Here is a 21813-nt window from a genome sequence, read left to right as displayed (position 1 = left end):
GCCCGATCTCAGAGGCTAAGCAGGGTCTGGGTCAGATGGGAGACCGCCAGGGTCTATGTTGTTGGCGTTGACCTTTTTTTTTCCCTTGTTTCCCAAGATAACCATCTTGGTATTTGTCAAGAGGGTTGAGAGTGTCTAAATAGAACACCTATGGCCACATCACCCTGAAAGTGCACAATCTCATCTGATCTCGGAGGCCTAGCAGTGTACGGCCTGGTTAATACCTGTATGGGAGACCATCTGTGAATACCAGGTGCCGTAGGCTTCTTTTTATGTTGTTGGCATTTACCTGTTTATTTTCGCTTGTTTCCCAAGGTGACCATCTTGGTGTTTAACAAGAGGGTTGAGAGTGCCCAAAGAGATCACCTACGGCCCCATCACCCTGAAAGCGCCCAATCTCATCTGATCTCAGAGGCTAAACAGTGTCGGGCCTGGTTAGTACCTGAATGGGAGACCGCCTGGAAATACCAGGTGCCATAGACTTCTTTTTTTGTTGTTGGCTTTGAACTGTTTTTTTCGCTTGTTTCTCAAGGCGACCATCTTGGCGTTTGTCAAGAGGGTTGGCCGTGTCTTGAAGAGAACGCTTACGGCCACATCACACTGAAAGCACCCGATCTCGTCTGATTTCAGAGGCTTAGCAGCATCAGACCTGGTTAGTACCTGGATGGGAGACTGCCTGGGAAGACCAGGTTACATAGAAGGATCTGGTCTGGTAGTGTCTTGATTGGGAGATCGCCTGGGAATACCGGATGCCGTAGGATTCTTTTTATGTTGTTGGCTTTGACCTGTTTTTTTTCCCTTTTTTCCCAAGGTGACCATCTTGGCATTTGTCAAGAGGGTTAAGAGTGCACAAAGAAATTGCCTACGGGCACAACACCCTGAAAGCGCCCAATCTCGTTTGGTCTCAGAGGCTAAGCAGGGTTGGGCCTGGTTTGTACCTGGATGGGAGACCGCCTGGGTTTTCCAAATGCTGCAGGCTTCTTTTTATGTTGTTGGCATTGACTTGTTTTTTTTTGTTTGTTTCCCAAGGTGACCATCTTGGCGTTTGTCAAGAGGGTTGAGCGTGCATTTGATCTCAGAGGCTAAGCAGGGTTGGGACCTGGTTAGTCCCGGGATGGGAGACCGCCTGGGATTTCTCGATGCCATAGGCTTTTTTTTTAAGTTGTTGGCATTGACTTATTTTTTTTTTTTGTTTTATTCTTTTATTAAGTATAAGTAGAACAATATAAATATAACAGTCAACCATACAGCATGACCCAGGGTCACAATTACATGCTAACAAAAAATAGGCAGCCAAATAACTCTGGGTTCTCAGAGGGGAGTCCTACAGTTTCATGCAGAAAATAGAGAAACCCCACCTCCGACATGTAGTACAGTATAACTAGTGCAGCTCCGTTCGGACAAATGTAATCATGGAGAACAACTGGGACCACAGCGAGCCAGCTTATCATGACCTACGTGAACCAGAGCAAAATATGAGCCGGTCATGTCCAGAACCCTGGGGTTCTTCTGGGTCCCGAAGGCTAGTAAGGAGACAAGGCATAGTCAAAAGGGAGGACGGGGGAAGAAGAGAGTGCAAAGACGGAGAGAGAGGAGGTGGGGGGATGGCGACGGGGAAAAAAAGAAAAATAAAGACAAAAAGGAGGGGGGAATGCCACCCAGGGCAGACATGGCCTACGTAGGTAAACGTTAGATGTTCAGTCGTTTTCTGGGACGGAGGCACTGCTCACCTCCCGAATGTAGTCTCGAGTACCAGTAAAATACATCCAGGGCCTCCATGTAACACTAAATGCCTCTTCAGTGTTGTGAAGGGTGGCGGTCAATTCTTCCATCCGGAGAATATGATTGACTTTGGAATACCACAGCACCTTGGATGGGGGCTGAGGCTGCCTCCACAGTGCGGGAATGCAGGCCCGGGCGGCATTCAGGAGTTGCATCGTGAGGGTTTTTTTGTATTTTCGAACAGGCTGTTCGGTCAAGTGTAGAAGGCACGCTACTGGGAACCCAAAAGTTCCTCAAGGCCGGGCATGCCCAGAAAAGGTGTCCCATGGTCCCCATATCTGAATTTCACCTCCAACAAACATCCGGGATCGATCTATCCATTTTATTCAGAAGGTATGGGACTCTATACCAGCGTGAGACTATCTTGTATCTTGATATTGGTTTGCGATGGAAGCTTTATGTACTAAGGTCAGGATCTTCCCTATCTGTTGTGGGGTAAATGTGATGCCTAAGTCCCTCTCCCATTTGTGGATAAATGGTGGGGGTCGACTCCTCCTCCTGACTACTCAATAGGTTGTACAGGAGGGAGAGGGTGTGTCGCACAGGTTCCCTTTTGTGACAGATGGATTCATAGGGTGTCAGGTCTCTAGGAGTGTAGGGGGCCCTTTGTATGGCCAGAAGAAAGTGACGAAGTTGATAAGCACTAAACAAGTCAAGCGGAGGGTCAGAAAGCTCGGCGACCGTTTACGTGGTCGGGAGCCCTCCCGTGGGCCACACCTCTCCCAGACGCTGTTTCCCCACCACTGTCAACTGTCGCAGTTTCTTGTTGGTAAATCCCGATGGGAAGTCTGGATTACCTATAACCGGAGTCATTGGTGATGGCAGGGGAGCAATGTGTGTGCAGCGGAACAACCTCCGCACAACAGCCAACGTAGCTCCCACTACGGGGTGACCTCTGAGGTCTTTTGGTAGGGAGGACAGGAGCCACGGGGAGGTCAATAGGGGAATGGATCCATCCTCAATCTCCATCTCCACCCACTGCTTGTGTGGGCCATTACAATGCCAATCAACGACTCTCGCTAGCAGAGTCACTCTGTAGTATTGTCTGAGATCTGGGAGACCCAGACCCCCCTTGTCCTTTGGTCTGGCAAGCAATTGCAAACGGGCTCTGGGCAGTTTGCGCGCCCAAATAAAGTCCCGGAGCAGCACCTGCAGTTGTCTGAAAAAAATTGGGGGTAACCGGATCGGTAATGTCTGGAACATGTATAAGATCCGAGGGAGGGCCATCATTTTGAATGCATTACAGCGCCCGAACCAGGTCAGTGTTAAAGCATTCCAGTTTCCCAAATCAGATTTCAGTCTATCCAGGAGAGGGACAAAATTAAGCAGGTACAATTGCGCTAAATCCGCTGCGATGTCAACGCCCAGTTAACGTATAGATTTTTCAGCCCAGTAGAATGGAAAAGAGGAGCGGAGCCTCTTGGCCTCACCATCCGGAACCGATATATTCAATACATATAGGCTGCCGTGTCGCTGTAGAGACGCAAGTATTTTGGGAAGCAAAATGTGTGGATTGGAGACGGAAAAAATTAGATCGTCAGCGTACGCCGCAATTTTGTGGTGTGCCGAGGGTTTGGATATGCCAGTAATATTCGGGTCATTCCGAACGTGACACATAAGTGGTTCCAATGTCAGAATTAAAATTAGGGGAGACAGAGGGCACCCCTGCCTCGTCCCATTAGTGATGGGGAAAGAGTCCGAGCACCACTCGGTCACCCGTACCGCTGCCGATGGCGTGGAGTAAAGCGACATTACCCAGCTCATCATGTTGGGGCCAAGACCTATATGTTCCAGGGTGGCCTGCATAAAGTGCCAGGCCACCCTGTCAAAGGCCTTCTCCGTGTCCGTTGACAACATAAGCAAGGGCCTTCCCTGTACATGCGCCGCATGGATTAAATTGAGGACTCGGGCCGTATTGTCTCTAGCTTCCGACTTATTTTTATTTTTTTGCTTGTTTCCCAAGGTGACCATCTTGGCGTTTGTCAAGAGGGTTGAAAGTGCCTGAAGAGATTGCCTACGGGCACATCACCATGAAAGCACCCGATCTCGTTTGATGTTGGAGGCTAATAGAGTCGGGCCTTGTTAGTACCTGGATGGGAGACCGCCTGGGAATACCAGGTGTCGTAGACTTCTTTTTATGTTGTTGGCGTTGACCTGTTTTTTTTTCGCTTATTTCCCAAAGTGACCATCTTGGTGTTTGTCAAGAGGGTTGAGAGTGCCTGAAGAGATTGCCTATGGCCACATCACTCTGAAAGCACCCAATCTCGTCTGATCTTGGAGGCTAAGAAGAGTCGGGCCTGGTTAGTACCTGGATGGGAGACCACCTGGGATTACCAGTTATTGTAGACTTCTTTTTATGTTGTTGGCGTTGATTCGTTTTTTTTTTTTTGCTTGTTTCCCAAGGTGACCATCTTGGCATTTGTCAAGAGGGTTAAGAGTGCCCAAAGAGATCGCTTACAGCAGCATCACCCTGAAAGAGCCCTATCTCTTCTCTTTTCTGAGGCTAAGAAGGGTTGGGCCTTGTTAGTACCTGGATGGGAGATGGCGTTGGAATACCAGGTGCCGTATTCTTCTTTTTATGTTGTTGACATTGACCTGTTTTTTTTTCACTTGTTTCCCAAGGTGACCATCTTGGCATTTGTCAAGAGGGTTGAGAGTGCCCAAAGAGATCACCTACGGCCCCATCACCCTGAAAGCACCCAATCTCGTCTGATCTCGGATGCTAAACAGTGTCGGGCCTGGTTAGTACCTGGATGGGAGACCGCCTGGGAATACCAGGTGCCATAGGCTTCTGTTTTTTTTGTTTTTTTATTTAGTAGTATGCGACATACAATGCAAAGGCAACTTCACAGAATGTGTGATACAAATAGTTACAAACAAACGATCATATTGCATGGATATCAGAGCCAATGGTAAGAAGTCTGAGGAGAATAGCACGTGTACAGCTTTACGGTCATATCAAGATGAGATTAAAGCTCCATCTCGTTGGGATCCTCTACCACTTAAAATATTATTGATACTAGCCCTGCTACCCTCGAAGAGTTTAGATATCCATAGATAGGGGAAGAGTATTGTGTAGTAGTCAAATGGGGTCGGAACATACCATTTTCTTTTCCCTTTTTTGAGTTAAGAAGGGAAATAGTAGAACTGAAAGGAGGGAGAAGGGGAAAGAGAAGATTGGGGAAGGAAATGGCAGAAAAGGAAAAGTGTGGGGTCCCCTCCCAGGGAGCAAGAGACGCCCTCGGCTCACCAGCTCATCAGCTGTCCAACGTTTGGAACAGCGATCTCCAACGATCACCATGAGCTTACTATGTCTCGCGGAGGTATTCTTACGAAAAGCGAAACTGGGTCCAGTAGAACCATCTGTTCCCATGCTCCTCCGTTTTATCCCTCATTGTGGCAGTCAGGTCTTCCATTCGTTCAATATCATTTACCCTTGCGAACCACTGGGTCACCATTGGAGCAGATTGCTCTTTCCACTGACTTGGGATGCAGGCCCTAGCTGCATTGAGGAGATGTTTAAGTAAGGACTTATGATAACGCTTTCTCGACATAGGAGTTAGATTGAGAAGAACTGCTGCGGGATCATTGGCTAAGGAAATGTCTGTGAACTTGTGGATGAGTCTCAGGACAGGCTGCCAGAATGTTTGTAATTTAGGGCATTCCCAGAAAATGTGGAGAATGGTGCCAGTCTGTTGCCCACAGTGACAGCAGCGGTCAGATTGACCGGGGAATATTTTGGCCAACACCACCGGTGTACGATACCAGCGTGTGATCAGCTTATATGAGATCTCCTGATATTTACTGCAGAGTGATGACTTATGGGCGAAAAAGAGTATTCTGTCCTTCTGTGGTTTGGAGAATGTAGTTTGTAAGTCCCTTTTCCATTTAGCTAGGAAGGGTGGATCCGTTGAGGATTGTGCGTCTGTCAGGATTTGGTAGGACCTAGAGAGGGAACCACGAATTGGGCCATCATCCAGGCAAAGTTCCTCGAAGGGGTGGAATTGTCTAGAGAAGAACGAATGGTTAGGTAGTGATCCGAGGAAATGGATTAGCTGTCTAGCTCTCCAGCTATCCAATGCAACAGGTACTTGCTCTAGCAGTATGGTCCCCACGGGAATCAAGCCCGTGGGTCCAAGAAATAGGGCTGCTCTCAGAAGCCCTTTCGAGGCTTGCCTGGTAAAGGCCTGGTCAGACAGGCCCGGAGGGAATCTAGGATGTCCAATAATTGGGGTCATAGGAGAAGGGAAGTTAGTCAGGTGGGAAAGGTGAAAAAAACTATCCATCTCGGCGAGCGAGGGGCCAATTAACGGGTGAGTAGTCACACAGGGCTCCAATGGCCTCCCCGCCCAAGGCAGACCAGCCAGTGGAACCCGCGCCATCTCCTGCTCTAGCTTGACCCATAGCTTCAGTTCCCCATGCCGGTGTCTTATCACATATGGTCCCCCATCGGATAGTGTCCGCTGTGTACTGCGCATGCGCAGTACACAGCAACACAGATTCCGAAAATTGCGGAGCATGAACGGCGCCTGCGCACTGAGTCCAGGTTCTATCCCCACTATCCAAGTGGACATAGAGTAAGAATATAAAAGAGGCGAGCGCAGCGAGACCGAGCCCGAAGCGTGGCGAGCAAAGCTCGCCTGCGAGGGACCCTCTAATATTCACAACCCTATGTCCGCTTGGATGGTGGGGCTATCACCTCCACTCACCGCGCAGGCGCCGTTCAGCTTCGGAGATTTTCCGAAGCTTCGTCTGCTCCGTACTGCGTATGCGCAGTGCGGCGCGGACACTATATCATGGCCTGACAGTATATGGCAGAACACCGGCACCAGTCAACCACCGGTGTCATGTGCGTCGCTGTGTAATATAGAGCAGGGTCCGGGAAGCCATTACCTCCCCGCAATTTCGGTCGCAATAGCATTGTCCTACCAATACGCTTATGTTTTCCGCGCCAGAGGAACTTGATAAAGATTGAGCGAACCGCATGAAAGAAAGTCTGGGGTATTTTGATAGGTAAGGCTTGTAGTAGATACAGAAGTCGTGGCATCGCGTTCATCTTCAACACATTACAGCGTCCGAACCATGACAGAGCTAGTGGGTCCCATCTTTTAAGGTTCGCTGTAAGCCCATAGGCTTCTTTTTATGTTGTTTTTTGCTTGTTTCTCAAGGCGACCATCTTGGCGTTTGTCAAGAGGGTTGGGCGTGTCTTGAAGAGAACGCTTACGGCCACATCAACCTGAAAGCACCCGATGTCGTCTGATTTCAGAGGCTAAGCAGCGTCAGGCCTGGTTAGTACCTGGATGGGAGACTCCCTGGGAAGACCAGGTGCCATAGAAGGATCTGGTCTGGTCTGGTTAGTGTCTTTTTTTTTTTTTTTATTCTTTATTTACGGATTGCAGGTAATACAGAGACAAACTTTAAAAGACATAGATCCCTCAGTTTTCCAGGTTAACAAAAATACATAGTTAATACTTCGTGGGGGACCGGGGGAAACCTAACAACTTATGTCAGCAGCAGCCCCAGCCGTGGCTAGGCCACCACATTATCCCACTCTAATGATCTGGCACCCCAGTGTCTACTTATAAACCAGGGCAGTCCGCGGGGCGATCCCCCTCAAGGCCCAGATTGAGGGGCCTCTAACATCGGTCACCTTCATTCTATTGGTCAAAGAGCTCAGCCGGGACCACCCCGAGGGCCGCCAACCCCTGGCTGGGAAATCGAGGGAACAAAACGAAAAGATCCTTGCAATCACCATGTATTTTAATTATACTTGGGAGTTAGGGGGTAGGGAAAGAGGGGGGAGCAAATGGGCAGGAGAAGGGGATGGGGGGCTCCAAGACAACCAACGACAACCAACGAGCAGTGTGCTCTTCCTCCCTGTCGCCTAACGCTGATGTGAGCTGTTCCATACGGTAGATGTCGCAAACTCTTGCAAACCAGTGAGACACCAGTGGAGCGGCCTGCTGTTTCCACATGCTAGGTATACATGCCCTGGCCCCACTCAGAAGATGTTTTAAGAGAGATTTATGGTACTTCTTGCTCGAGAGTGGGGTCAGATTGAGGAAGATCGCAGCTGGGTTGTTCTGGAGATCAATAGCCGTGAGGTCATAAATGATATTGAGAACCTGTCTCCAGAAATGGGCCAGTTGAGGGCATTCCCAGAAGATATGTAGTAACGTGCCGGCTTGTTCACCGCATCTCCAGCACAAAGGGCTGTGACCGGGAAACATAGCCGCCAGGACAGTGGGGGTCCTGTACCATCGGGTCAAAATTTTATAAGCTATTTCCTGGTATTTACTACATAGGGATGACTTGTGCGCAAAAAGAAGCGCGCGGTTCTTCTGGTCTGGCGAGAGCCGGATATGCAGGTCTCGCTCCCATTTTTCCACGAACACCAGGTTACCCTGGGAGAGTTGGTCAAGTAGGATGCGATATGACAGGGAAAGAGACCCTCGGGTCGGTCCCTCTCCTAAACATACCTCCTCAAACGATGTTAGGGGTCTGCGGAATTCGCCACTGTTTGGCAAAGATTTCAAGAAGTGGGAGAGTTGGGCAAGCTTCCACTGTCCCAGGGCAGTGGTTGCTAACGCCTCGTACATAGTGGAGACCGCTGTCCACGTCCTAGGGCCAAGAAAAGAAGAGGCCCGCACAAGGTCCCGGTCAGGGTCGAGGCGGAAAGACTTTTCCGTCATGCCGGGTTCAAAGCGTGGGTGTCCAATAATAGGAGTCATGGGCGAAGGGAAACTGGGCACGCCCATCAGGGTAAAATATCTGTCTAGCTCTTGTAACATTGGCTCAATGAGTGGGTGTGCCTGCGTCGCTCCCGACCAGCCCGGTCCACTCCAGGGCAAACCTGGAAATGGTACGGATTCACGCTCCAGACGAACCCACAGCTTATCCTTCAGGTGTCTGCACCAGTCAACTACTCTGTTCATGTGCACCGCCGTATAGTACCATGCCGGATCTGGGAGGCCAATCCCTCCCTTGTCTTTTGATCTGAGCAGTAATGTTCGGCTGAGTCTTGGAGGCCTGCCCTGCCATACGTATCGAATAAAGATGGAGCGCATGGCTTTAAAAAATGATTGGGGGATTTTTATCGGTAAGGCTTGTAATAGGTACAAGAGTCTGGGCATTACATTCATTTTGAGCATATTGCATCTCCCAAACCAAGAGGTCGCCAACTTTGACCACCTCTCTAGATCTACGGCAAAAATTTTTAGAAGCGGCTGGAAATTCAATTGGAAAATCAGATGTGGGTCCGGGGGAACCTTGGTACCCAGATATTGTATAGCCCCAGTTGCCCAACGAAAGGGAAAATTAGTGCTTAGACTCGTCTGGGCGTTGGTAGACAGGGAGACGTTGAGTGCTTCCGATTTCTGTAAGTTAATTTTAAAATTTGACAGGGTGCCATATCGTCTTATTTCCGCTAAGAGATTCGGCAATGTAATGTGAGGCTCCGAGACATAGAACAAGAGGTCATCTGCAAAGGCTGCGACCTTATGGTGGTGTGAGGGGGTGTCCAGTCCCTTGATGTCTATGTTCTGCCTGATGTGGTGCAGCAAGGGTTCAAGCGATAGGACAAACAAAAGGGGGGACAACGGGCATCCCTGCCTCGTTCCATTGCCAATAGTGAAACGCGACGAGGCAAACCCATTGACCCTAACCATCGCCGTCGGTGACGAGTAAAGAGCTGTAACCCATGAAAGCATGGGGGGGTACACCCAAGCTTCGCAGGGTGGCTAGCAAAAAAGGCCAGCTCACCCTGTCAAACGCTTTTTCTGCGTCCACAGAGAGCAACATAATCGGTAGTTTAAGGCGTCTGACGCGTTCTATAACATTGATTGTCCTGGTAGTGTTGTCTCGGGCTTCCCTGTTACGAATAAACCACACCTGATCCAGAGGTATCAGGCGTTGGAGAATGGGTGCCAACCGCTCCGCCAGTATCTTAGTGAAGAGCTTAAGGTCGCTGTTTAATAAGGAGATGGGCCTGTAGTTCGCACAGAGAAGCGGATCCTTCTCCGGCTTGAGTATGACCGAGATGCTTGCCTGCAACAGCTCCGGTGGAAAGGTCTGGCCCTCCAATAGGGCGTTAAAAGCTGACACAAACGGCGTGGACAACAGGGAGAGGAAGGCCTTATAATAAGGGACCGTAAACCCATCTGGGCCTGGTGCATTGCCCTTGGGTGAGTCTCTTAACGCTGCCGACAATTCCTTCGGGGAGATAGGCTGCGAGAGAAGCTCTATCTCTTCCTGTGTCAGCGACGGGAGGTTTGCCGAAGCTAGGTACTCGTCAATGGCCGCTGTGCCGGCCTGGAGGGCGTCTCCTGAGTCCCGGGGGTGCAAGTTATAAAGGGCTTCATAGAAAGATCGGAAACACTCCGCTATCTCCCGTGAATCATGAAGCTTGGCACCCGAAGGGGAGGTTATGGTTGGAATGAAGGACGCGTTGCGTTGGGCACGCAGGGAGTTCGCTAGGGACCTACTACACCTGTCTCCATATTCATAATACGTCCTGCGAACCCACATGAGTCTGGTTCTAGCCTGAAAGAGAGAGAAATCTCTGATTTGTTCTCTAAGATCTCTCACCTCCAGCGCAGCAGTCGGCTGGGATTTGTGTCGTTGTTCACACGCATGCAACTTGGCAATAAGTTTGGAGAGAGCCTCAGTTTTGGCCACTTTGAGTCTATGACCATGTTTAATAAGAATGCCCCTAATGTAGCATTTATGAGCCGCCCATAACATGAGGGGGTTGGAAACAGAATCACGGTTATGATCAAAGTAACTTTCTAATTCCCTAAGCAGGTCTGCGTGGGTCTCAGGGTCCTTCAGGAGAGACTCGTTCAGTCTCCACCAGGACTGACCACGCGACTCCTGTTGTAGCTTCAGCATCAAAGAAATCGGGGCATGGTCAGACAGGGCTATGTGGCCTATCTGAGCGTCTGTGACCGCCGGGATAGCATTGTGGGTGACTAAAAACATATCTATACGTGAGTAAGAACCATGAGCGGTGAAAAAGAATGTATAGTCCCTATCCTGTGGGTGAAGCGTACGCCACACATCGATCAGTCAGTGGGAGTGTAGCAGGTCTCTTATGTGTGAACGCGTTCTCGCAGAAATCGCAGAGGTGCCCGATGATGAGTCTCTGCGGGGGTCCAAGGTGAGGTTAAAGTCCCCCCCAACGATCAAAGTACCCTCCGAGAATGCAGCCAGGGCATCCAAGCATGCTTCTAAGGCCGGCAGCTAGTCCACATTCGGCATGTATAGGTTGGCAAGAGTAAAAGTTTGCGAGTGGAGAGTTCCCTTAATGAAGAGATATCTCCCTTCACTATCGGATTGGACAGCTAACAGGCGCCACGGCATGTTTTTAGCAAGAAGAACACACACTCCTCTCGATTTGGAAGTAGGGGACGTGCTGTGGTGGGCCAGGGGGAAGTGCTTACTATAAAGCCGTGGTATTTGGTCTGTCCTGAAATGGGTCTCCTGGAGGAAAACTATTTGGGGCTTCATCCGCCACAATTCTGTTAGGCAGCTGGACCTTTTTTCAGGTACATTCAGCCCTTTCACATTCCAGGAAACCAGCTTCAGGGCCATGGCGGCAGTGGTACCCGGCCGGCGGTCTCCACCAGAGTCAGTAGTAGATATAGAGTTCAAGCACAGAGGAAGAGGAGGAGAAAAAGGAAAAGCAGTAACGAAGCGGAGAAGGTCCGGAGTTAGTAGGGAGGAGGAGGGTAGGAGGGGTGGGGATAGATCGGGGAATTGCTAAAGCTCCTATCAGAGAGAACCTGCCGGTTAGGGCAGAGGGGCCTAGTGGGGGAAGAGGTAAGGCACTGCAGAGGGAGGAACTCATCGGTGCAGTACCCCTCCAGCATCCCATGGTCCATGCAGTCGCAATCGGGCATGCACGGAGCTTCTTTGGCATCTTAACTACGACATCAAACGCATTATAGAACATCACTGCAGCAGGTATCGGGCAGTTAACAACAGTAGAACAGTGCATAATTAGACCAACATATTAAACTTTTCAACACAGAGTATAGATAACTTTATACCACCCAGGCACCCGCCCCTCCCCCCCCCCCCCCCAAAAAAAAAATGGAAAAAAGGGGGGGGGGAGGAGAGGGGGAGGGAACGGGAACGCCGCCCAGGGGCACCCGGGGGGCACCACCAGGCAGTCCAAAAACACAAAGAGCGCCGAGACTAGGGCAAGTGTAGATAAACAGTAACGAGAATGGTGAACAGTACCGCCAATAACTCAGGGCTTCTTCCAGGAAGTGCAGTGTCCAACTCTGTTCTTCCAATGTCCTTCCTCTCCCCTAGCGGGGGCGCTGGGAACAATGGCCCGTGGCATGGTAAACAACACAAAGCTGGATACTCCAGCCGTCTATGTTGGTAGAGAAAAAGAAAACAAAAAAAAAAAGGGTATAACACAGGAATAACGGAAAATTACTGTACTCTCTCAGGGTTCACGATCTTGAGGGGCCTGCGATCTCTGACGTTGGGATCGATGGTGGCGTCTCACTCTCTGTGGCCTGGTTGAGGGGTTGTTCGTCGGGGCCACTGCTCCCTGGGGGACAACAGGAGCCAACCAGTCGGGGACCTGAACCGAGGGCAGGCCCAAAGCCTCCAGAAAGGACGGGACCTCCGAAGGGTGTCGTAGCGCAAGGGGCCTCCCATTTTTGCGCACTATAAGGTGAAACGGATGGCCCCACTTGTATGGAATCCTCCGTTCAGTTAGGTGTTCCAGAAGGGGTCGCAGACAGCGTCTCATCTGGAAGGTCTTGCGGGATACATCTGGCAGAAGGGTGACTTGGGCCCCGTCAAAATCAATGCTGCCTTTGCGCCACGACGCTTGCAGGACATCCTCCCTAACTGAGTAATTGTGGAGACAGCATAAAACGTCACGTGGCCGGTTCTCTGTGGGGCTCCTGGGGCCCAGGGTCCTGTGGACTCTATCAATGGCTATTACTGTGTCAGCAGCGCGGTCCAGACAGGCGTTAAATATAGCTGTAACTGTGGCTTTGAGGTCTGCCTGGCCAGTGGCTTCGGGCAAGTCTCTGATCCTGATGTTGCGTCTGCGGTTGCGATTCTCAAGGTCATCCACTAGGAGTTGCAACTGTGCCACTCTGTCAGCAAGGGTATCATGTGCGGCTTGCAGGCCAGAAACATCAGTGGTCAGGGAGGTCACATCCGATGCCAGGGTGGTCACCCGCTCGTTCGTAGCCGACACGTCACGTTTGACCCCTGCGATTTCATGTCGCAAGGTCGTTTCAATCCTGGCTGCCATACAGCTAAAGTCTGCTTTAGTGGGAAGGTTTTGGAGTAAAGCTAGGATGGCCTTGTCCCCCAATAATGCCGGTGCTGGTGGCAGCGGTGGGTCCCCCTGTGTGTCTGAGGCGAGAGCAGCCTGGCCATTCGGTCCTGGGATGAGGCTTCCACTGCGGGAGGGTCTCTGGGACAGTTGGGAGTTGTGAGGGAACCAGGGTGGCAGGCCGCTATGGTCCGGGCTGTCAAGCGAGGCCATGGACAGTGAGCGTGGGAGACACGGGGACAAGTCACTAGGCGGGGAGAACGGGGGCATGTCGTGTCCCTGCATAGCAGTCTGCTCACCTTCCCTCTGTGCCTGGAGCGCCGGAGGCCGCGGGCGCCATCTTGGCTGGATCCGGCGTGGAGGCCGGAGGCTGCAGCGGGACCAAGTACCTGTCCATGGCAGCAGCGGCGGACCCCGCTCGGCTGGCTGTGTTCCGCCGAAGCGCGGGGATGTCGGCGATGCCGAAATATGCAACCAGACTGTGGTAAAGGGGTGCGGAGGGGTCACGGACCGGGAGCTCCAGAAAAGAGCGTCCTCACTCCTTCATGCCTAGGCCACGCCCCCCCTGGTTAGTGTCTTGATTGGGAGATCGCCTGGGAATACTGGATGCCGTAGGCTTCTTTTTATGTTGTTGGCTTTGACCTGTTTTTTTTAGCTTGTTTCCCAAGGTGACCATCTTGGCCTTTGTCAAGAGGCTTCAGAGTGCCCGAAGAGAGTGCCTACGGCCAAATCACCTATATAGTATCTTATATATAATAACTAAAAATATTATTTATTATTATAGATATAGATATATAGTATAGTGATTTGGTCGTAGGCACTCTCTTTGGGCACTCTGAAGCCTCTTGACAAAGGCCAAGATGGTCACCTTGGGAAGCAAGCTAAAAAAAACAGGTCAAAGCCAACAACATAAAAAGAAGCCTACGGCATCCAGTATTCCCAGGCGATCTCCCAATCAAGACACTAACCAGACCAGATCCTTCTATGGCACCTGGTCTTCCCAGGGAGTCTCCCATCCAGGTACTAACCAGGCCTGACGCTGCTTAGCCTCTGAAATCAGACGAGATCGGGTGCTTTCAGGTTGATGTGGCCGTAAGCGTTCTCATCAAGACACGCCCAACCCTCTTGACAAACGCCAAGATGCTCACCTTGAGAAACAATCAAAAAAAAAACAGGTCAAAGCCAACAACATAAAAAGAAGCCTATGGGCTTACAGCGGACCTTAAAAGATGGGACCCACTAGCTCTGTCATGGTTCGGACGCTGTAATGTGTTGAAGATGAACGCGATTCCACGACTTCTGTATCTACTACAAGCCTTACCTATCAAAATACCCCAGACTTTCTTTCATGCGGTTCGCTCAATCTTTATCAAGTTCCTCTGGCGCGGAAAACATATGCGTATTGGTAGGGCAATGCTATTGCGACCGAAATTGCGGGGAGGTATTGGCTTCCTGGACCCTGCTCTATATTACACAGCGACGCACATGACACCGGTGGTTGACTGGTGCCGGTGTTCTGCCATATACTGTCCGGCCATGATATAGTGTCCGCGCCGTACTGCGCATGCGCAGTACGGAGCAGACGAAGCTTCGGAAAATCTCCGAAGCTGAACGGTGCCTGCGCGGTGAGTGGAGGTGGTAGCCCCACCATCCAAGCGGACATAGGGTTGTGAATATTAGAGGGCCCCTCGCAGGTGAGCTTCGCTCGCCACGCTTCGGGCTCGGCCTCGCTGCGCTCGGCTCTTTTATATTCTTACTCTATGTCCACTTGGATAGTGGGGATAGAACCTGGACTCAGTGCGCAGGTGCCGTTCATGCTCGGCAATTTTCGGAATCTGTGTTGCTGTGTACTGCGCATGCGCAGTACACAGCGGACACTATCCGATGGGGGACCATATGTGATAAGACACCGGCATGGGGAACTGAAGCTATGGGTCAAGCTAGAGCAGGAGATGGCACGGGTTCCACTGGCTGGTCTGCCTTGGGCGGGGAGGCCATTGGAGCCCTGTGTGACTACTCACCCGTTAATTGGCCCCTCGCTCGCCGAGATGGATAGTTTTTTTCACCTTTCCCACCTGACTAACTTCCCTTCTCCTGTGACCCCAATTATTGGACATCCTAGATTCCCTCCGGGCCTGTCTGACCAGGCCTTTACCAGGCAAGCCCCGAAAGGGCTTCTGAGAGCAGCCCTATTTCTTGGACCCACGGGCTTGATTCCCACGGGGACCATACTGCTAGAGCAAGTACCTGTTGCATTGGATAGCTGGAGAGCTAGACAGCTAATCCATTTCCTCGGATCACTACCTAACCATTCGTTCTTCTCTAGACAATTCCACCCCTTCAAGGAACTTTGCCTGGATGATGGCCCAATTCGTGGTTCCCTCTCTAGGTCCTACCAAATCCTGACAGACGCACAATCCGCCACGGATCCACCCTTCCTAGCTAAATGGAAAAGGGACTTACAAACTACATTCTCCAAACCACAGAAGGACAGAATACTCTTTTTCGCCCATAAGTCGTCACTCTGCAGTAAATATCAGGAGATCTCATATAAGCTGATCACACGCTGGTATCGTACACCGGTGGTGTTGGCCAAAATATTCCCCGGTCAATCTGACCTCTGCTGTCACTGTGGGCAACAGACTGGCACCATTCTCCACATTTTCTGGGAATGCCCTAAATTACAAACATTCTGGCAGCCTGTCCTGAGACTCATCCACAAGTTCACAGACATTTCCTTAGCCAATGATCCCGCAGCAGTTCTTCTCAATCTAACTCCTATGTCGAGAAAGCGTTATCATAAGCGTTATCATAAACATCTCCTCAATGCAGCTAGGGCCTGCATCCCAAGTCGTGGAAAGAGCAATCTGCTCCAATGGTGACCCAGTGGTTCGCAAGGGTAAATGATATTGAACGAATGGAAGACCTGACTGCCACAATGAGGGATAAAACGGAGGAGCATGGGAACAGATGGTTCTACTGGACCCAGTTTCGCTTTTCGGAGGAATACCTCCGCGAGACATAGTAAGCTCATGGTGATCGTTGGAGATCGCTGTTCCAAACGTTGGACAGCTGATGAGCTGGTGAGCCGAGGGCGTCTCTTGCTCCCTGGGAGGGGACCCTACCCAGCCGAGGGCGTCTCTTGCTCCCTGGGAGGGGACCCCACCCTATCCACTCTACCCACGACACCCCCTTACCCCTTCTTTTCCTTTTCTGCCATTTCCTTCCCCAATCTTCTCTTTCCCCTTCTCCCTCCTTTCAGTTCTACTATTTCCCTTCTTAACTCAAAAAAGGGAAAAGAAAATGGTATGTTCCGACCCCATTTGACTACTACACAATACTCTTCCCCTATCTATGGATATCTAAACTCTTCGAGGGTAGCAGGGCTAGTATCAATAATATTTTAAGTGGTAGAGGATCCCAACGAGATGGAGCTTTAATCTCATCTTGATATGACCGCAAAGCTGTACACGTGCTATTCTCCTCAGACTTCTTACCATTGGCTCTGATATCCATGCAATATGATCATTTGTTTGTAACTATTTGTATCACACATTCTGTGAAGTTGCCTTTGCATTGTATGTCGCATACTACTAAATAAAAAATAAAAAAAACAGAAGCCTATGGCACCTGGTATTCCCAGGCGGTCGCCCATCCAGGTACTAACCAGGCCCGACACTGTTTAGCATCCGAGATCAGACGAGATTGGGCGTTTTCAGGGTGATGGGGCCATAGGTGATCTCTTCGGGCACTCTCAACCCTCTTGACAAATGCCAAGATGGTCACCTTGGGAAACAAGTGAAAAAAAAAACAGGTCAATGTCAACAACATAAAAAGAAGAATACGGCACCTGGTATTCCAACGCCATCTCCCATCCAGGTACTAACTAGGCCCAACCCTTCTTAGCCTCAGAGAAGAGAAGAGATAGGGCTCTTTCAGGGTGATGCTGCTGTAAGCGATCACTTTGGGCACTCTCAACCCTCTTGACAAATGCCAAGATGGTCACCTTGGGAAACAAGCAAAAAAAGAAAACGAATCAACGCCAACAACATAAAAAGAAGCCTACAATAACTGGTAATCCCAGGTGGTCTCCCATCCAGGTACTAACCAGGCCCGACTCTTCTTAGCCTCCAAGATCAGACGAGATTGGGTGCTTTCAGAGTGATGTGGCCATAGGCAATCTCTTCAGGCACTCTCAACCCTCTTGACAAACACCAAGATGGTCACTTTGGGAAATAAGCGAAAAAAAAACAGGTCAACGCCAACAACATAAAAAGAAGTCTACGACACCTGGTATTCCCAGGCGGTCTCCCATCCAGGTACTAACAAGGCCCGACTCTATTAGCCTCCAACATCAAACGAGATCGGGTGCTTTCAGGGTGATGTGCCCGCAGGCAATCTCTTCAGGCACTTTCAACCCTCTTGACAAACGCCAAGATGGTCACCTTGGGAAACAAGCAAAAAAATATAAATAAGTCGGAAGCTAGAGACAATACGGCCCGAGTCCTCAATTTAATCCATGCGGCGCATGTACAGGGAAGGCCCTTGCTTATGTTGTCAACGGACGCGGAGAAGGCCTTTGACAGGGTGGCCTGGCACTTTATGCAGGCCACCCTGGAACATATAGGTCTTAGCTCCAACATGATGAGCTGGGTAATGTCGCTTTACTCCACGCCGTCGGCAGCGGTACGGGTGACCGAGGGGTGCTCGGACTCTTTCCCCATCACTAATGGGACAAGGCAGGGGTGCCCTCTGTCTCCCCTAATTTTAATTCTGACACTGGAACCACTTATGTGTCACGTTCGGAATGACCCGAATATTACTGGCATATCCAAACCCTCGGCACACCACAAAATTGCGGCGTACGCTGACGATCTAATTTTTTCCGTCTCCAATCCACACATTTTGCTTCCCAAAATACTTGCGTCTCTACAGCGACACGGCAGCCTATCAAACTATAAAAACAATTGCGCCAAGTCGGCTGTATTGAATATATCGGTCCCGGATGGTGAGGCCAAGAGGCTCCGGTCCGCTTTTCCATTCTACTGGGCTGAAAAATCTATACGTTAACTGGGCGTTGACATCGCAGCGGATTTAGCGCAATTGTACCTGCTTAATTTTGTCCCTCTCCTGGATAGACTGAAATCTGATTTGGGAAACTGGCATGCTTTAACACTGACCTGGTTCGGGCGCTGTAATGCATTCAAAATGATGGCCCTCCCTCGGATCTTATACATGTTCCAGACATTACCGATCCGGTTACCCCCAATTTTTTTCAGACAACTGCAGGTGCTGCTCCGGGACTTTATTTGGGCGCGCAAACCGCCCAGAGCCCGTTTGCAATTGCTTGCCAGACCAAAGGACAAGGGGGGTCTGGGTCTCCCAGATCTCAGACAATACTACAGAGTGACTCTGCTAGCGAGAGTCGTTGATTGGCATTGTAATGGCCCACACAAGCAGTGGGTGGAGATGGAGATTGAGGATGGTTCCATTCTCCTATTGACCTCCCCGTGGCTCCTGTCCTCCCTACCAAAAGACCTCAGAGGTCACCCCGTAGTGGGAGCTACATTGGCTGTTGTGCGGAGGTTGTTCCGCTGCACACACATTGCTCCCCTGCCATCACCAATGACTCCGGTTATAGGTAATCCAGACTTCCCACCGGGATTTACCAACAAGAAACTGCGACAGTTGACAGTGGTGGGGAAACAGCGTCTGGGAGAGGTGTGGCCCACGGGAGGGCTCCCGACCACGCAAACTGTCGCCGAGCTTTCTGACCCTCCGCTTGACTTGTTTAGTCCTTATCAACTTCGTCACTTTCTTCTGGCCATACAAAGGGCCCCCTACACTCCTAGAGACCTGACACCCTATAAATCCATCTGTCACAAAAGGGAACCTGTGCGACACACCCTCTCCCTCCTGTACAACCTATTGAGTAGTCAGGAGGAGGAGTCGACCCCACCATTTATCCACAAATGGGAGAGGAACTTAGGCATCACATTTACCCCACAACAGATAGGGAAGATCCTGACCTTAGTACATAAAGCTTCCATCGCAAACCAATATCAAGATACAAGATAGTCTCACGCTGGTATAGAGTCCCATACCTTCTGAATAAAATGGATAGATCGATCCCGGATGTTTGTTGGAGGTGAAATTCAGATATGGGGACCATGGGACACCTTTTCTGGGCATCCCCGACCTTGAGGAACTTTTGGGTTCCCAGTAGCGTGCCTTCTACACTTGACCGAACAGCCTGTTCGAAAATACAAAAAAAAACCTCACGATGCAACTCCTGAATGCCGCCCGGGCCTGCATTCCCGCACTGTGGAGGCAGCCTCAGCCCCCATCCAAGGTGCTGTGGTATTCCAAAGTCAATCATATTCTCCGGATGGAAGAATTGACCGCCACCCTTCACAACACTGAAGAGGCATTTAGTGTTACATGGAGGCCCTGGAGGTATTTTACTGGTACTCGAGACTACATTCGGGAGGTGAGCAGTGCCCCCGTCCCAGAAAACGACTGAACATCTAACGTTTACCTACGTAGGCCATGTCTGCCCTGGGTGGCATTCCCCCCTCCCTTTTTGTCTTTATTTTTCTTTTTTTCCCCGCCGCCATCCCCCCACCTCCTCTCTCTCCGTCTTTGCACTCTCTTCTTCCCCCGTCCTCCCTTTAACTATGCCTTGTCTCCTTACTGGCCTTCAGGACCCAGAAGAACCCCAGGGTTCTGGACATGACCGGCTCATATTTTACTCTGGTTCACGTAGGTCATGATAAGCTGGCTCGCTGTGGTCCCAGTTGTTCTCCATGATTACATTTGTCCGAACGGAGCTGCACTAGTTATACTGTACTACATGTCGGAGGTGGGGTTTCTCTATTTTCTGCATGAAACTGTAGGACTCCCCTCTGAGAACCCAGAGTTATTTGGCTGCCTATTTTTTGTTAGCATGTAATTGTGACCCTGGGTCATGCTGTATGGTTGACTGTTATATTTATGTTGTTCTACTTAATAAAAGAATAATAAAAATAAAAAAAATAAGTCAATGCCAACAGCTTAAAACTAAAGCCTATGGCATTGAGAAATCCCAGGCGGTCTCCCATACAGGTACTAAGCATGTCCCAACCCTGCTTAGCCTCTGAGATCAAATGCACGCTCAACCCTCTTGACAAACGCCAAGATGGTCACCTTGGGAAACAAACAAAAAAAACAAGTCAACGCCAACAACATAAAAAGAAGCCTGCGGCATCTGGAAAACCCAGGCGGTCTCCCATCCAGGTACAAACCAGGCCCAACCCTGCTTAGCCTCTGAGACCAAACGAGATTGGGCGCATTCAGGGTGTTGTGCCCATAGGCAATTTCTTTGTGCACTCTCAACCCTCTTGACAAATGCCAAGATGGTGTCCTTGGGAAACAAGGGAAAAAAAACAGGTCAAAGCCAACAACAAAAAAAGAAGCCTATGGCACCTGGTATTTCCAGGCGGTCTCCCATCCAGGTACTAACCAGGCCCGACACTGTTTAGCCTCTGAGATCAGATGAGATTGGGCGCTTTCAGGGTGATGGGGCCGTAGGTGATCTCTTTGGGCACTCTCAACCCTCTTGTTAAGCGCCAAGATGGTCACCTTGGGAAACAAGCGAAAATAAACAGGTAAACGCCAACAACATAAAAAGAAGCCTACGGCACCTGGTATTCACAGATGGTCTCCCATACAGGTATTAACCAGGCCGTACACTGCTAGGCCTCCGAGATCAATGAGATTGTGCGCTTTCAGGGTGATGTGTTCTATTTAGACACTCTCAACCCTCTTGACAAATACCAAGATGGTTATCTTGGGAAACAAGTGAAAAAAAAAAGGTCAACGCCAACAACATAGACCCTGCCGGTCTCCCATCTGACCCAGACCCTGCTTAGCCTCTGAGATTGGGCGCTTTCAGGGTGATGTGACCTCAGGCGAACGCTTTGGGACATACTCAAAACTCTTGACTGATGCTAAAATGGTCACCTTGGGAAACAAGCGAAAGAAAAACAGGTCAAAGCCATTAATATAAAAAGATTCCTACGGCACCTTTAATTAGGTACTATCCAGGCCGGACCCTGCTTAGCCTCTGAGATCAGATGAGATCGGGCGCTTTCAGGGGGATGTGGCCGTAGGAGATCTCTTTGGGCTCTCTCAGCCCTCTTGACAAATGCCAAGATGATCACCTTGGGAAACAAGCGGAAAAAATAAACCATGTCAACGCCAACAACATAAAAAGAATCCTACGGCACCTGGTATTCCCAGTTGGTCTCCCATCCAGTTACTAATCAGGCCCGACAATGCTTAGCCTCCGAGATCAGACAAGATCAGGCACTTTCAACGTGATGGGGCCATAGGCGATCTCTTCGGGCACTCTCAACCATCTTGACAAACGCCAACATGGTCATCTTGGGAAACAAGCGAAAAAAACCAAGTCATTGCCAACATTGGAGGCTAAGCAGGGTTGAGCAATCAGTTTCCTTGCCTGAAATAGGCATCTCAGAACTGCCATCTGGCTACTTCCCGGGTTTCCAACTCCTTCAACTAATCCCAGGAGACAATACTTCGCCTCCATCCTGGTGGAGGTTCCAACCACCCGATCAATGGTTCCTGTCAACTCTGTCCAGTAGCGGATCAACTTCGGGCATCTCCAAAACATGTGCATCATGTCTCCCCCCATGTTCCCACACCGGGGGCAACTTGCGTCC

General features: G+C 50.2%; 7 pseudogenes; 3 read left to right on the top strand and 4 right to left on the bottom strand.

Moving 5' to 3' along the window:
- Positions 1-364: 364 nt before the first annotated feature.
- Positions 365-483, top strand: LOC143937013 (5S ribosomal RNA; annotated as a pseudogene).
- A 3529-nt stretch (positions 484-4012) lies between these two features.
- On the top strand, positions 4013-4131 carry LOC143936313 (5S ribosomal RNA; annotated as a pseudogene).
- A 322-nt stretch (positions 4132-4453) lies between these two features.
- Positions 4454-4572, top strand: LOC143936559 (5S ribosomal RNA; annotated as a pseudogene).
- Positions 4573-16708: 12136 nt separating this feature from the next.
- LOC143937156 (5S ribosomal RNA) lies at positions 16709-16827 on the bottom strand (annotated as a pseudogene).
- A 322-nt stretch (positions 16828-17149) lies between these two features.
- On the bottom strand, positions 17150-17268 carry LOC143937466 (5S ribosomal RNA; annotated as a pseudogene).
- A 3274-nt stretch (positions 17269-20542) lies between these two features.
- On the bottom strand, positions 20543-20661 carry LOC143936419 (5S ribosomal RNA; annotated as a pseudogene).
- Positions 20662-21345: 684 nt separating this feature from the next.
- Positions 21346-21464, bottom strand: LOC143936674 (5S ribosomal RNA; annotated as a pseudogene).
- Between the last annotated feature and the right edge of the window lie 349 nt (positions 21465-21813).

Source organism: Lithobates pipiens, unplaced genomic scaffold, assembly GCF_037356315.1.
Source record: "Lithobates pipiens isolate NorthernLeopardFrog02 unplaced genomic scaffold, aLitPip1_a1.2 Scaffold_28, whole genome shotgun sequence".
Lineage (NCBI taxonomy): Eukaryota > Metazoa > Chordata > Amphibia > Anura > Ranidae > Lithobates > Lithobates pipiens.
The sequence above is the reverse complement of the archived record's forward strand: the minus strand, read 5'-3'. Positions and strand labels throughout refer to the sequence as shown.